This window comes from Bacillus rossius, chromosome 1, assembly GCF_032445375.1.
Source record: "Bacillus rossius redtenbacheri isolate Brsri chromosome 1, Brsri_v3, whole genome shotgun sequence".
Taxonomy (NCBI): domain Eukaryota; kingdom Metazoa; phylum Arthropoda; class Insecta; order Phasmatodea; family Bacillidae; genus Bacillus; species Bacillus rossius.
Genome location: NC_086330.1, coordinates 374002314 through 374019921, shown reverse-complemented (window position 1 = coordinate 374019921; position 17608 = coordinate 374002314). Strand labels below are relative to the sequence as shown.

The following is a 17608-nucleotide window of genomic DNA, read 5'->3' as shown; positions in this document are numbered from 1 at the left end:
TTAATCATTGTAATTCGTTTGTAGATAACTGCTCCCTGATTATGGCGACTGCAATTTCGACCGAAACGTCGGTGAATTATTCGCCAAGGAAGTGGCTACAACCCAGAAGCCAAGCTACTTCAGACAACGGCCGTGAAAGCATGCGAACATTATTTGACACACGTGATTGTTTAATAAATAGTTTCCGATGCACTCGAAACCAATGGAACGTAGCACAAGTATAACACCGCAGTTGTTTCACGCATCTTAGTGCTACTGCACTATTGTTAGGGACCGGAAAAATTCGCGGTTACAATAGCCTTCAGGATAGACTGCACATTCCCCTGTACACTTGGGCAAATAACGCCAGTTCATTGGCTGCTGACTTGTGAGTCGTCTCAGCTGGTTTAGTCTGTGATTCGTAGAGACCGGAAAAATCCGCGAATTCATTTCGCGATAGGCTAAAATACAAATAGTTATACCTCAGTGCTGACTCTGCTGTTGGCTCACAACTCACCTGGATGACTCTGGGCCAATGAGGAACACCCATCATAGCTTCATCTAATCACAGGCTGCTACGATGTAACGTCTCAAAACACAGCAGCCAATGAGTGGGTGAAATTTGACCGAGTGTACGTAGAACTATGGAGTTCATCCTGGAGGTCATTGAACCCGCGAATTTTTCCGGTCTCTAGTGATTCGATCCTTCTTTGGTTGGAGGTTTATAATTGGTTGAGATTCATACAGATGAACAGTAATCCAATAGCAAAATCATCTAAAAGGTATATGTATTTGACTTCTAGCCTATCGACGAATGAATACGCGAATTTTTCCGGTCTCTAACTATTGTTGGGCGATGCATGTATTTCAGCCAGTCAAGCCTCACTGGTATGTGTGAGGCAGCTTCTCTCACAAGTCTGGACTTAACGACTCGCTCTGGCTGTGTTCCAAATCCCGGCATGCAACGGGCCGGACTCTTCCAAAATCTCAAACAATGCGGCGGCAGCCAATCACATGTTGCCATTCAGAGTAGCCGCCAAAGACACAAAAACGTTTATAGTCGCATGAACCCCAATTATGTAATTACACAAATCGCCCTCTCTGCCATAAAATACAAAAAAAAAAAAAGGTCCGAAGTCATGGCCTCCACATTCGAGTAGGGGCCATGGACCCAGGATCGGAGACTCCCCCCCCCCCCCCCCACACCACCCACAATTTTACAGTCACGTGCTACATTATACTTGCATGGTTATTTCTTTCCTACACTCTTTTTAGAATGTTATTTAACTGGTATAATTATGGTTACTATTTTATAAGTCCAAACTAAGCTTTGTTTATAAAATTATTTCACGTTAAATTAGCCACAGCGAGTATGTATATTTATTTCACACACTGAGATAACAATAAACAGGCCCGGGCCCTGGACCCAGGGGTCCACCCAGCCCCGTCCTTGAGGGGGCCATGTCCGAAGTTTGAAATGAATGTTTACAACACTTGCAAACCAATGACATAGTTCACTGGCGGGTAACTCGGCAACAGTAAATAAGCATAATTAACACTGTTGACAGTACTCTATAATTGCGTATCAGTAAAGTTTTGATGGTTCTAAAGTAACAACGTTTCAAAGTTGCATGTTCTTAAGTTTCGTGTTTCTAAGTCATACGCGTTCTTACTTACGTCAGTTATAAGTAGAGACAGGTAAAATTCGCGCTTTGGATGGCCTCTAGGATAGACCCCACAATCCTTAACACACTCGGGCAAATGCCACCTGCTCATTGGCTACTGACTCGTGACACCTTTCAACTGGGACGCTTGCGATTTGATACTTTTTTGGTTGAGGTTTTCCATTGGCTCAAAGTCTTTCAGATAAACTGTGAACCAATCAGAGAAGCAATATAAATGTACAGTTGTTTGGATTCTATCATATCGTGAAATGAATCCGCGAATTTTTCCGGTCTCTATTAAGTTATGATTTTTTGTTTTTCGAGGAGTCCAGGTTACGACTGCTGCGAGTCATTGCGTTGATCCGTGTTCCAACCGTGCCCTGTCTGTCTGACACGTCTTGTCTCCTCGCTGTTGACGTCGGGGAAGCGGGGAGGATACACCGACACGGGCTGCCAACCTTTTTTGTCCCGTCCCTCGGGTCGGCATCACTTCCGCCAATCAAGAGCTCGTCCCGCTGACGACTGTGACGTCACAGACCACGGCGTCGCGGGACTCCCGCCCCGGCGCTGGCGTCACCGAAGAACACACCAGGACGAGTCTGTCTCGCGCCGCGCTCTGGGTTGGTGATGTCCCACCTCGTCACGACACACCGGGGACATTTATTTTTGACGTGAATACGTCTTTAAAATAGTTTCCATACTGGGAGGCAATTGAAAAAAAAATGAATGATAACAACTGTATCCCCCCATACAGTTTGGTGTTGCAGCTACATATCTATCATCTCCATCCAACATTTAATTACACCACTGGATAGCTAAAGGGTCAAAGAATTCGTTACGCTAATATTAAGGACCGGAAAAATTCGCGGGTTCAATGACCTCCAGGATGAACTCCATAGTTCTACGTACACTCGGTAAAATGCCACCCACTCATTGGCTGCTGTCTTGTGAGACGTCCCAACGTAGCAGCCTGTGATTCGATAAAGCTTTGGTCGGGTGTTTCTCATTGGCCCAGAGTCATCCAGGTGAGTTGTGTGCCAATAGCAGAGGCAGCAGTGATTTATAACTATTTGTATTTTAGCCTATCGCGAAATTAATTCGCGAATTTTTCCGGTCTCTGACTGGCGCATCGCGCGCGGTGGAGGGGGAAGAGCCGCCATTTCGATTTCATTTTGCTGCGTTTTCGATATTTCCATCTAGTATAACTTTTGACTCGGAGAAGCTACGACGTTCGTTTGAGTTTCAATCGTCAGCTTTCGTCATAATGTCATAATCTATGGATTTCATATGTAAGACATTAGTGTAAAATAGTTACTTCATGATATGGTTTTCATTTCTATCCCAAATACTCATTTCATGTTTCTTCGCTGTCAAAATTGTAACAAATTTGAGAATTTTTAAATGCCACGTAAAATTGATTAATATATTCTGAAAGAAATTAAAACCATTTCTGAAGTAGCCAGTGGCATTGCAGTTAAACATAAAAAAATTCAGTTCTGCAATAAATTCAATTGTTCTTATTTGTACAACCAAAAAAAGTTAAAAATGTAACTTTGGCAGCTAATTACGCAAAATATAGCCTATACGCTGTATATATTTTTCATTTCATTAAAGTTAATTAATTTGAAAAGTCTACAAGTTTATCTGTAATTACTGTAAATATGAAATCTTGACCCGAAATGGGAGGCACCCCCTTAAGGTCTGATTCAGATCGTGTATTTAAAATTGGCACGTGCTGTGTCGGCTTCGAGACGAGGCACGCTCGACGCGGACTGTACGAGGTACAGTCGCTCCAATTGAGCCGGCGACTCCGCCCCAGGCCTTTGTGCGGGGACTGGAACCAGCCCGGTGACATTCTACACTGCGCGGGCGGGCTCTCTTTACCATACCCCCTCCCCCCTTCAAGCTTCCTACCTTGACGGTCCGCAACACCCCTCTTCCTTCCCTCTTTCGCAGTGCGCTAGCGCGGGCGTGCGCCGCCGACAACAAGTTTTCATCCGGGCGAGAAAACTCGCGGGTTCATTTCCAGACGGGTCGGAATTGAAACTAGTTCAGCTTCATGCTGCTTCAGTGACAGAACGCCACTATCAACCTGAAACACTCCAGGCCAATGAAAAACCCTTTAAGACCCCCGCCCACCCGGGTACACATACGGTGCGCAGAGCTTCAGGAAAAACAACGCGAATTTCAAAAAATACTCAATATATCCGAGTGGGGTCTGTTTATGATAAGAATATAAGAGTTCGCTGAGGTCCGGTTAGAGGAGACCGGAAAAATTCGCGGATTCATTCGGCGATAGGCTAGAAGTATATTACACATACCTTTTAGATGATTTTTACTATTGGCTTACTGTTCATCGGTACGAATCTCAACCAATTATAAACCCTCAACCAAAGAAGGATCGAATCACAGACAAATCAGCTGAGACGACTCACAAGTCAGCAGCCAATGAACTGGCGATATTTGCCCAAGTGTACAGGGGAATGTGCAGTCTATCCTGAAGGCTATTGAAACCGCGAATTTTTCCGGTCCCTACCGATTAGTAGTTTCGTTTCTAGATTAAATTTTTTAATTGTATTTTTAGAAGAGTTAACACTTTGAGGCACACAGAAATATATTAAAAATAAATTAAAATCTATTGTGTAACTTTTAAGAAAACTTAAAGCAGCCAATGTTGCTTGTTCTTGTTAGGATCGCCAGATAGCAGCACAAGACTTACTCACGTGAGGTATTTCGGCAATACCACTATGAAACAAAGGGTTAAAATGTCTACAAGTAGGGTTTTTGAAGTAGTTTTCAAACATAAATAAAAACCGGTAAAGATTCTTGAAAGCACTTAAAGGACCTTAATTACGCCTTTATCTTCATTTCTCAGTCATATGATGTTACAGCTGCCGCTCAAATTTCACGAAGGTGACACGGGTTAGTAATAGCCAATGAGCAGATGTAATTTGCTCAACCACATACAAGATCTTGGAGTCTAGCCTAGTGGTCAATGAAACACGGATTTCTCTCATATACTAATTACGTTTACTCTATAAATAGAGACCGGAAAAATTCGCGAATTCATTTCGCGATAGGCTAAAATACAAATAGTTATACCTCAGTGCTGCCTCTGCTATCGGCTCACAACTCACCTGGATGACTCTGGGCCAATGAGAAACACCCGACCAAAGCTTTATCGAATCACAGGCTGCTACGTTGGGACGTCTCACAAGACAGCAGCCAATAAGTGGGTGGCATTTGACCGAGTGTACGTAGAACTGTGGAGTTCATCCTACAGGTCATTGAACCCGCGAATTTTTTCGGTCCCTATCTATAAATAATGTGGCATACACATTTACGTGACACATTAAGCTCCAGATGATGTAAGGGTAAAGACTGGAAAAATTTGCGGTTTCGTTGGCCTTCAGGATAGACTACACAGTCCTCTTTATTCTCCTGTTGCTGACTAAGTGAGTCGTCTCAACTGGTTTGCCTGTGATTCGATACTTCTTTGGTCGAAGTTTTCTCATTGACCCAGAGTCGTCCAGATGAACTGCGAGCTAATAGAAAAATAAGTTTCTATGTATATGTATTTGAATTATAACCTATTGCGTTATGATTTTGAGAATTTTTCCGGTCTGTGCGCACAGTGAGGGGAGTTTATTTTCCTTGCTTGTTTGTAATTTTAAGTTGTAGTCATTAACTCTTGTTTTTAAATTCAAACGTTTCGTTAAGAGAAACCTCCAAAGATTTTATTGACTCATATGACGCGATTTCACCGGATTTGAGCGTTAGCTAATATTTAAGATAAATTAGCAAACCATTGTAGAAATTTAAGTTAACGGGTTGGCTTAAAATAAAAATAGTTAAAAAAAAGTGTGCGTGATCTTATGTACGCGCGTTAGAAGTTAAACTTACTTGGCGTAATAAAAAACTAACTTTATTTTGTATGCAAATAATTAATTAAAATAAAATAATTTAAGGACTGGAGTGAAATATAAATACGATTGGTTTGAACATAAAATCCATCAAATTAAAAAAAAACAAACTAAATACTTAGTATTCAATAAGTGTAGAAAATTATTTTTTTTTAATTCTGTAAAATAATCAAGATAAATTTTTAATTAATACTGAAATCGATAAATATGCGGAATGAGTATAATAGATTTTTAATTTTAATCAATTATTAAAAAATGTCATAATTTATAATATATAAAACAAATAAATTTTTCATACGGGAACATAACCTCACTTACATGAATACACTTTAAAAAGTTTATAAAAACAATATCTATCACTAATATTCACAATAAATAATAGATATTATTTAATGATATGGACTGGTATTCAAAATCAATCAGAATCACTAAAGTATCATATTTAAAATCAGATATATAATAATCGTTTGTATTAAGCCTTTTTTTCATCTTGTGAAAATTTCGGAGCATGGTGCGTGCGCATCGTAAAAAAAAAAATTACTCTCATCCATTTTTGTTCATAACGCGCCTAAAGATGTATAACTTGAAAAAATATATATGTTTAGAGACTGGAAAGTTCGGGGGTTTGATGACCTCCAGGATAGACTCCACGATCTTGTGCACACTCGGGGAAACGTCACGTGTTCATTGGCTACTGACTCGTGAGGCGTCTCAATTGGGAGACTCGTGATTCCATACTGCTTCACAGTGGGTCTATAATTGGCCCGCAGTCCTCACAGGTTAACAGTGAACCAATAGCAGATGTTGCGTAAAGGTACAATTATTTGCATTTTAGCGTATCGCGAATTGAATCCGCGAATTTTTCCGGTTTCTATGTATACGTTATTAAAAAATTTCCAGGAGATCTCTCCTGAAGCTCCCTTCACGGAGATTCTGCCCGACAAAATCAACACCCGCAGACACCAGGGCAGCCACTGTGGGGGAGGGGAAGGAGGGATACAGACAGGAGATGGAGGTCGACGAGTCACGACACCTGGTCTCCCCCCTACCCCCCCCCCCCCCACTACATAAAAAGGGGCCGCGCGGGGATAACTCATATCGTATTTATAAACGTGTCTGCGAAAGTGTGAGCTGTGAACTGGCCGGGTGCCACCGCCGCTGAATTAACTGCGGAACGCCGAAACTCTGTTATAGCCAGAGACACGCCTGCACTTAGCGGGAAGAAATGGCTGCGTGCTAAACTGCAACACTCTTGTGTTTTAATTTTTTATTTCCCGCTATTTATTTTATTACTGGCATAGCCACGATTAAGGACCGGGATTAAAAATTTCGGGAATTTTTTTTTTACCGTTTGCTTTGAAGCCAAACAAACCTACCTTTTTCCTACCCCTGTGATTTTAACGACAGTTTATTAGCTAGGGACACCTGTATTTCGCGATTTCATTTCATGTCAAGGTATTTCAAAAAACACTGTAGCTTCTCCTAAGAGTCATGGCAAATTGTGAGGGTGCAGCAGTACGGTGACCACATTCTCATTGGCCCCGTCAAGAGCGGGACGACACCTCTCACCGACCTCAGCCAATAACCACAGGAGAAAAGCTACAGTATTTTGTGAATTACCTTGACACGAAATGTATTCACGAAATACAGGTATCCCTAACAAATAAACGTTGGAACTAATTTTATGTGTTTGGTCAATGTTCTGTCACCTTACACTTTCAGCATAGGTTTCATCACTTTGTTTGAATTTAATATGCAGGTTAGGCCCCATCTGTGGGCAAGTGTTTACCTTGTGGAAGGTAACAAGAGTTGATGCTTGCAGTGGGAGTTGGGACTCTGATGGGGCCCGGCCTCAACACGTTTACCTTTTTTCCCTGCTTCGGTTATTGGGCCACAGTTGGCTAGAAGGACTCTGAGCCAATGAAAAACCTTGAACGCGACACGTATATCGAATCACAATCAACCCAGACGCCAGGTCTTGCAAGACGGTAGCCAATGAGCAGGTTTAATTTTCCCGAGTACGTAGAGAATTGTGTAGTCCATCCAGGAAGTCAATGAAACAGCTAGTTTTTCCAGTCCCTGGTCATTAGCCAATAACAAGATCACAGTCTTTGGTGGCTTACATGAGACTGACTGGCTCAGGGTCGTCAACGTCAACTGTAGTTCAATCGTCATCTCATCATCCTAGTGAATCCGCTAAATAATCGAGACTCAAGTCATTTACTTACTGGCTTCCTGTATGTATGTCAGGTTGCGTTAAAGATACGAGACTGGCAAAAAAAAATCGATACTACACAGTCCTCTGCATGCTCTGGCAAACAACGCCAGTTTGATTGGCTGCTGACTTGTGCGAGATCTCAACTGGCCTGCCAAGTGATTCGATGATTCTTTTAGTTGCGGGGGGGTTTTCTCATTGGCCCGCAACAGTTCATCATGAACACCGAACTGACAGCATGAGCAGCACCAACTGTTAGCGTGTTTGAAACTTCAGCCAATTGCAAGGTAAAGAAGCAGGAGTTTACTTCGGACTGTCTGTGAACGATAGCGTGAGTCCTCCGGGTCGAGTTGCCTCTGATCAGCTGCTAGTGCGGACAGCACAGTCAGCGACCAGTGCGTCGCGGAACTGATACTGTCATCATTGCCCGGCCCGCCTGCCTGTCTGTGCCTGTCTGTGCCTGTCTGTGGCTCGCAAAGAGTCCCAGGCCGCGTGTTGCCACCCATCACCTCTTGGCATGTCCCTGTGTGTACGTTTTTTATGTGTTTGAGTGTAAATGATTCTGGAGTCTGCGATGAAGGGGTGGGGGTCGTTACCACAACGCAGAAATACCATAACGCCGAATGTCAAAATTGACCACAACGCCGACAGTTAGAAAACTGCTGTGTACCAAAACGCCGAAATAACAACTGAATGAATTTGTGTGTGTTTCTTCAATGTACCTCAACGCCTGAATACCGCATTCCAAACCTAACCTTGCATAACCTAACCTAACCTAGCCAAACTTAACCTAGCCTAACCTAACCTAGTCTAACCTAACCTAGTCTAACCTAACCTAACCTTTGCGGCAGTCCTGCAATGACATTCTTCGGCGTTAGTGTATTTCGGCGTTGTGGTAATTCGGCGTTGTGGTACACAGCAGTTTTCTAGCTGTCGGCGTTGTGGTCAATTTTGGCATTTGGGCGATGTGGTGCGTCCCAAAGGGGTGGCCGTGGTGGACTGCTGGTGTCTGTCTGGCCTCGACGTGAAGGTGGTGGAGAGGGGAGTGGTGCGCTAGCGAGGTGCTGGTCGGGCCGACCACGTGGCGGAGCTGCGAGCACGCACCGCAGCAGTGACTAGCACCACAGGGGAGTGAGACGGGGGACAGCAGGCTCGGAGAAGCAGGGGTTATTTCCGTGCCCTGGTGGGCCGGTCACCGTCGCCTCGCACAAGCGGCGCCTGCTCAGTGTTTGTGAGGCGCGCCCCGATAACCAAACATCGCGGGCGACGCTATACATAGCAGCTCCCCCAGCCCTGCCAGCCCTGCTGTCACCCCGCTGGAGACCGCAGCCTCCAGATGCCCACAGCCAGCCCGCTGCAGCTGCGGCAGTGGGGAGTCACTTGGAAAAATTCACTGTTCCAATGACCTCCAGGATGAACTCCATAGTTATACGTACAGTCGGTCAAATGTCACCCACTCATTGGCTGCTGTCTTGTGAGGCGTCCCAACGTAGCAGCATGTGATTCGATACAGCTTTGGTCGGGCGTTTCTCATTGGCCCAGAGTCACCCAGGTGAGTTGTGAGCCAATAGCAGAGGCAGCACTGAGGTATAACTATTTGTATTTTAGCTTATCGCGAAATGAATTCGCGAATTTTTCTAGCCTCTAGATATCACAGTTGCCCCATGAATAGGGACCGGAAAATTCGCGGTTTCAATAGCCTTCAGGATAGACTGCACATTCCCCTGTACACTTGGGCAAATATCACCAGTTCATTGGCTGCTGACTTGTAAGTCGTCTCAGCTGGTTTGCCTGTGATTCGATCCTTCTTTGGTTGAGGGTTTATAATTGGTTGAGATTCGTACAGATGAACAGTGAGCCACTAGCAAAATCATCTAAAAGGTATGTGTATTTGACTTCTAGCCTATCGCCGAATGAATCCGCGAATTTTTTCCAGTCTCTACCCATGAATGACAAGAATACAGCACTCTAGTTCAGAGCCTTGCTCTTAGAGGCGATATATGACGCTAAAAAAACTAGCGAGCGTCGAGCTTATCATCCCGCCTCGCTAAATACAAATTAATACACACTTGAGTAGAACAGCCTTTACAGGAGTTGAAATAATACGAGAGGCCGGATAATAAACCCTGAATAGGGGCATGCAGATATCGCGAAAAGAGTTCGAGACTAGCTGAAAGTTAAAACACTCTAACATCGTCTGTGTTTCGTGATTGGCTGGGTTTCTCCCAGATACATATCTATTGTTACAACACCAATCACTCGAGACCGGAAAATTTTGCGCATTCATTCGGCGATAGGCTATAAGTCAATACATATACCTTTTAGATGATTTTTCTATTGGCTTACTGTTCATCTGGACGAATCTCAACCAATTAATAAACCCTCGAAATAATCTGATCGCTGATTAGAATGCAATAAGGTGTATGCGTGTTAGCGATTGCTTCCTTGTAACTGGCGGCCGTCTGCGAGAGAAGCCATTACCCTGTTCGGCCGAGCCGTTCAGGACGCATTAGCTTCCACACTGGATGGCTGTGAATGGCTTGATGACAATAGACATGCACCAGAAGTAAGCCCAGCCAACCAGGACGCACAGACAATGCTACAAAGTTTTAGCACACAGCTGGTCTGGAAATCTTTCCGCGAAAAATGCATGGCCCTAAGCACCATTCATGTGTAGAAAAAAAAAAGTTGCATTATGGTCACAGACCGGAAAAATTCGCGGACACATTTTCGTGATGGGCTGAAATTTAAGTATGTGTACAATTCTGCTGATTCTGCTATTTGCTCGCATTTTAACTGGAGCTTTCTGGGCCAATGAGTGACTAATCACAATTTACCCAGTGGAGACGTCTCACAAGTTAGCAGCCAATGAAAGTGTAGATTTGCTTGAGAGAAGCAGAAGATAAAGGTCATTGAACCCGAGAATTTTTCCAGTCTATAATTATTAGGGACCGGAAAAATTCGCGGGTATAATGAGCTGTAGGATGAACTCCATAGTTCTACGTACACCTGGTCAAATGTCACCCACTCATTGGCTGCTGTGTTTTGAGACGTTACAACGTAGCAGCCTGTGATTCGATAAAGCTTTGGTCGGGCGTTTCTCATTGGCTCAGAGTCATTCAGGTGAGTTGTGAGCCAATAGCAGAGGCATCACTGAGGCATAACTATTTGTATTTTAGCCTGTCGCGAATTACAGAAATATTTTCTATAGTTTTACAGTTTCAAGTTGTAGGCGTTGGCAATGTCTTGCTTCTTGCGTGTTTTTTTTTAAACTACCGTATTTTTCTTGCTTCTCCTCCCCCCCCCCCCCTTTTTTTTTGTGTGTACCTTCCTTGCGCTGTTGCATGTCTTGCGAAGTTTATAAACCCAGCTTTATAGTAAAAGTTAAGGAATATATTTTCATAAAGATCTGAAAATAGCACAAACTGCTACAAATCCCACATCTCAGCGAAGTTGTTCTTGAACTAAGCGAGGTCGAGGCACTAGTGGAGTAAACAAACTTTATATTTGTTATTTTATTTTCAGCACGAAGGGAGGTCGTTGCAAAGGGGCAGACTTAACCTCGATATTTCTAACGGCCTCGTTAAAATCTTTAGTGCGCTCGCTCTCGTGTGGAGAGAGGGGAAAGTGGAAAGGGGGGGGGGGAGACTGGTGCGACGCCCGTGGCTGGTTTACGAGCTACTAATGGCATTCGCCACATGTCGGGAATGTTCTGGTCAGCCCGGATCCAGCCGAATGCTCACGAACACTCGCGGATATTTGCGGTGTTTCATTACCTACTTATGACTTACCAGTGATGTCAGACCTAGGTCATGTGTTCACTGGGCAGTGCACAGTATACACAAATTAAACTTTGCACGCGGTAAATGTAACTTCACTTGCTGCTACTACAGCATGTCGGTTGTCGGTTTTGCCCCTACCAAAAATCGCTCAACGCGGCTAAAGAAGTTTTCACGTCAAAAAGTTTTTTTTGTTAGTATGTAGTTATGAACCCACCCAACAGATAGCGTCACGTGTCCACTGTGAGTGTGGCACGTCTATCTCCCTCCTTGTTCTATGCACCGCAGCCTTGTTTCCGGCGGGAAGCCTTCATTTCACAGACGAGAGAGCCACACCCCGAAGTTCCCCGAAGGTTGCTTAGCAAATAAGTTTTTAATATGTAGCTATCCAGGGCTAGGAAACAGTTTACATGATTTCACAGTATCTTTAATGTAGCTATCCTAACCAGATCAACCGTCCACAATGTTTTAAAGTATTTATAATTAGAGACATGCAAAATTCGCGGATTCCTTTCGCAATTGGCTAGCATCAAAACAACTATACCTTCGTACCGCTTCTGCGATTGGCCCACATTTTATCCAAGAAACTGTGAGCCAATGGGAAACACTAAACCAAGAAAGTGCCGAATTACGGACAGCCTAGTTGAGACGTCTCACGCGCCAGTAGCCAATGAACAGGTGTCATTTCCGCGAGTCTATCCTCGAGGCCAATGAATCCGCGAATTTTGCAGGTCTCTATTTATAATGTAGCTAACCTAACCTTCTACAATGAACAAAAAAATAATCAGAAGATGCACGATCGGTAGAGACCGGAAAAATTCGCGAATTCATTTCGCGATAGGCTAAAATACAAACAGTTATACCTCAGTGCTGCCTCTGCTATTGGCTCAAAACTAACCTGGATGACTCTGGGCCAATAAGAAACACCCGACCAAAGCTTTATAACAATCACAGGCTGCTACGTTGGGACGTCTCACAAGACAGCAGCCAATGAGTGGGTGGCATTTGACCGAGTGTACGTAGAAATATGGAGTTCATCCTACAGGTCATTCAACCCGCGAATTTTTCCGGTCCCTAACGATCGGGCGTTTGGCTCTCTCGTTTGTGGAAAGAAGGCTTCCCTGTTTCCGGCCAGGTGCAGCTCTCGCCCGAGCGCGGCTGCTACAAACACGAGGTGTGTCTTGTCGCCGCCGCCTGGTCTGCCCTGTGAGGGGGGGGGGGGGGGGACAGACGTGCTGACAGGCAGTGAGAGGAGGAGTTTGTTTGCGAAGTGCGCGCGGCAAGCAAGGCACGGCTCGACGAGACACGGATGTTCTGCAGGAATGAGGAAACAATGGCGGCTTCAGGATCACTTTTCGGGAGGGGCTATCAAAACAAACAAACGTCGTAGTTGCAAAAAAATGAAAGTGGTCAGGTATTGATCTTGGAATATTATTTACAAATTACAGGTTTCAAATACAGAACCTTAGTAGCTCAATGCAACTTTTGATGAGATAAAAGTTTAACGTGTGAAATTAAATATTTAAGTAAACATAAATATACACTAAGCAATAAAATTGGTCTCGGGAGGGGCTATCGCCCCCACCGCCCCCCCCCCCCCTTCTGGAGCCGCTATTGTGCGGAAACAGGCTTTCCCAAATGTTAAGAAATAGAGACCGGAAAAATTCGAATATTCATTCGGCAATAGGCTAGAAGTCAAATACATATACCTTTTTAGATGATTTTGCTATTGGCTTACTGTTCATCTGTACGAATCTCAACCAATTATTAACCCTCAACCAAAGAAGGATCGAATCACAGACTAAACCAGCTGAGACGACTCACAAGTCAGCAGCCAATGAACTGGCGTTATTTGCCCAAGTGTACAGGGGAATGTGCAGTCTATCCTGAAGGCTATTGAACCCGCGAATTTTTCCGGTCCCTATCAAGAAATACCACGAATAAGGAAAGACAGGGAGAAAAATAATATTTCGCGGAATCATTTTCGTGATAAGCTGAAATTCAAATACGTGTACCTTTCTGCTGATTCTGCTGTTGGCTCGCAGATTAACTGGATCTCTCTCTGGGCCAATGAGACACTTTCAACCAACTTAGCATCGAATCACAACCTACCCAGTGGAGACGACTCACAAGTTAGCACGCAGTGAACGCGTGGGTTTACTTTAGAAAAACAGAGTAATATGAGGCTACTAGAGGTCTTTGAACCCGCGAATTTTTCCAGTCTCTGCGTATAAATAGAGAGACCTGCAAAATTTCCCTTATCATTTTGAGACAAGTTATATGAGGTACGATCAAAAAAACGAAGGTGAGTAATTTTATTACGAACAAAGAAATAAGCTTAGGTACATATAATTTGAACTAATCTGTTTCAAAATACTCTTAGGCTATATCTAGGGACCGGGAAAATTCGCGGTTTAAATAGCCTTCAGGATAGACTGCACATTCCCCTGTACACTTGGGAAAATAACGCCAGTTCATTGGCTGCGGACTTGTGAGTCGTCTCAGCTGGTTTGTCTGTGATTCGATCCTTCTTTGGTTGAGGGTTTATAATTGGTTGAGATTAGTACAGATGAACAGTAAGCCAATAGCAAAATCATCTAAAAGGTATATGTACTTGACTTCTAGCATATCACCGAATGAATCCGCGAATTTTTCCGGTCTCTACGTATAGGTAGAAGTACGGTAATTTCGCTGATTATTTTGGCTGTAAGTTGGCATGCAAACCTTCACACCCTCGCACTGTGTTCATGATTGGGCCGCAGTTATCTGGACACGCCCCTCTACGACCGTGAGCCAACGATACCCAGCTAGGAGAGAAGTAAGTGAATCAGGTAGTGCCGACTAAAAAAAAAAAAATAAAAAAAAAAGTCTCTCACTAAGAAATCAGCCAACGGAAAACAAAAGTTGGTAGAGCAAACATGAGGCTACGAATTTTTAGCTTGACGCCAAACGAATTTGCGAAAATTTTCTGGTCTTTACGTAGGTATAGGCTTCGGCATGCTAAAAAATACACCTGGTGTTGATTAATCCTCGGGGAAAAGCGACTTTACGAGAACTCATGGATTTCTGCAATTTTAGCGAAGCCTAGAAGTACGAAAACCTACCCAAAAAAAACGCATTTAGAGAGGATTGTTATACTTAAACAACGATTTTATGTATTATTTAGGTACCTGGCCTAACCTAACTAACATTAATTTTAGTTATATCACATAATTGTGCGCAACCTACACTCTTGAAAAAGAAGAGAAAAGTGAACGAGTCTTTCAGTGCCCGCCAGAGATGTGTAACATATAACCTCTGTATCGAGCCAACTCGTGTATTATCATGTTGTTCATATTGAAAATAAACTAATGATTAAGAGACCGGAAAAATTCGCGATTCATTCGGCGATAGGCTAGAAGTAATATACATATATCTTTTAGATGATTTTGCTATTGGGTTACTGTTCATCTGGACGAATCTCAACCAATTATAAACCCTCAACCAAAGGAGTGTCGAATCACAGGCAAACCAGCTGAGTCGACTCACGAGTCAGCAGCTAATGAACTGGCGTTATTTTCCCCAAGTGTACAGGGGAATGTGCAGTCCATCCTGAAGGCTATTTAAACTGCGAATTTTTCCGGTCCCTATAAATATGTATTATTATTATTGTAATGCTAATTTTCTTGGGTATTTAAAAACTAAATTAAATTTTACTATGACTATCTTAGTTTACCAACTAAATTGCAGGTTAGTTTCACTAACATAAAGTTTCATTTTGGCACACCTGATACGTTTTGTACGACTCATGTTTACGAAAGTGACCATGTACGGGTTTATGTTTCTTCACGTGGATCCGCAACCTTTGCGGCACATTTCCGTTAATCCATTTCAGTTACATTTTCACGAAATCACTCCTACTGCATTCAATCTATCGAGCGCTAAGATGTTTACAATTTAAAAAAAAATTGGTTGTCTGTAAAGTCGGTTTACGGACGATAGTTTAACGTGACAACGTCATAACATAACATTGATGAAATGATTGCATACTTTTATAAATAAAATTGAATCATTTTTATTGAATATCACTATTTTGTATGAATACAAAGAAGGAGTGAAATGAAATCTACAATTTAATTGATAAATTTGCTTTTTTTTGCACTCATTAATTCAAATATGTTTATTACTTTAACGAAGAGATTATTTTAACTATAACTTTTATACATGTTTGCTATTTAACGTCTTCCAATCTGTATTATTCTGTTAAGGATAGGACGATGACAGGAAAAGTATGAAACGAATGGGAGTGTTTCAAGTTTAATGTGCCTCGAAAAAGTCAAATCGATGGTTGTTCCAATCGAGTGGAAGAGAGATAGATGCGGCGCAAGCGTACAATGAGCGCAACGGGACACAGCGTAACGGGACAATGTGCGTAACGGGACACTTTTTCGTGCGTGCAGCCGGCGTTCATCGATTTATTAGACGTTGTCACATCAAAAAAGCGAAGATATACGAACGCGCGTTATTCTGGCGTCTGACGCCATGGCAGTGTCGGCTCCAACGCACACAGACGTAACGGATGCGCTCAGTGTGTGTTAATACGGCGACGAGCTCGGAGAATTCACATTGCAGAAATAGCTGTGCAGTAACTGTTCGCTGCAGTGCAAATACCTGCTATAATTAATTGAGCCACCACTTGCACGCGAGAACAAAACAAGGTCCCTTGTTAAAAATAGGGTGTTACACCAACGCGACATCGTCGGTCGGAGCCAAACGATGAGGTAACACCTCCCCCCTCTCCACTCACCCCAACACAAACATCCAACCACCCATCGGCATGGACACTGAAAGAAAGCTTAAGCTCTATTAGAACTGAATAATTTTACTGGCTGCTGGTTCAGACGACCTAGTTTTGTTTGTAAAAATATCCCAGTTCCAGTAACTTGAGGGATGTTTTGAGTAACTTCTTGAAACGGTAAATAACGTAGTACATGTTATTTAAAATTATTCCTCGGCAGTTTTTTAACCTGAATGAACGGTAATTCCAAATAAGGGGCTTAGTTATCTATATGTGTATATTTTTTTAATCGTTGTGGCTGTGTAAAGTTTCCACGAGTAATAAAACAAATGAGATTTAAGTTATATGATAATCAAAAATACCAAATGACGTCTTATGACATGTAGATTGGGAATTTCAAAAACACAATAAGTACAATTTTTTTATTGAACTAACAATAGGTACAGACCTGTAAAATTTGCGATTTCAAATCCCTAAAGGATATACTCCATGATCCTCTATGCACTCGTGCAAATTACATCTGCTGATTGGTTACCGACTCGTAACACCTGTTGACTGGAATGATCGTGATTCGCTAATTCTTCTGTTAAAGATTTTTCATTGGCCCAGAGTCCTTCAGATAAGCTGTGGTCCAATCACTGAAGCAAAATAATATCAAAAGTATTTGGACTCTATCCTATCGCGAAATGAATCCGCGAATTTTACAGGTCTCTAACAATAGGTAGAGACCGGAAAAATTCGCGGATTCGTTTCACGATATGATATAATCCAAACCACTGTACCTTTATATTGCTTCTCTGATTGCCTTACAGTGTATATGAAGGACTTTGAGCCAATGGAAAACCTTCAACCAACAAAAGTATCGAATCGCAAGCGTCCCAGTTGAGAGGTGTCACGAGTCAGTAGCCAATGAGCAGGTGGCATTTGCCCGAGTGTGTTAAGGATTGTGGATTCTATCCTAGAGGCCATCCAGAGCGCGAATTTTTCGTCTCTAACAATAGGTTATTATCAGTGATTCAGACGGAAGTAACTTGGCCTCAAAATTTTGGGCCTAATATCTATCAAACAATTTTAGACCAAATTATTTTAAGCCAAGTGACTTTATGCCCAATATTAAATCAAATAATAGTATGGCTAAATATTTTAGGCAAAGTGACTTTAGCAAACAATTTTGAGACTATATGTCTTTAGGCCAGATATTTCTCTGCCACGTGCTTATATCACAAATTATTTTAGGCAAAATTTCTGTCCTATTATACTTTTAAGGCCAC

General features: G+C 42.7%; 1 protein-coding gene across 2 annotated transcripts in view; it reads right to left on the bottom strand.

Moving 5' to 3' along the window:
- LOC134528512 (xaa-Pro aminopeptidase 1-like) overlaps positions 1-17608 on the bottom strand; it is a 116188-nt gene that overhangs the window by 97549 nt on the left and 1031 nt on the right. The gene's annotated exons all lie outside the window — the stretch shown is intronic.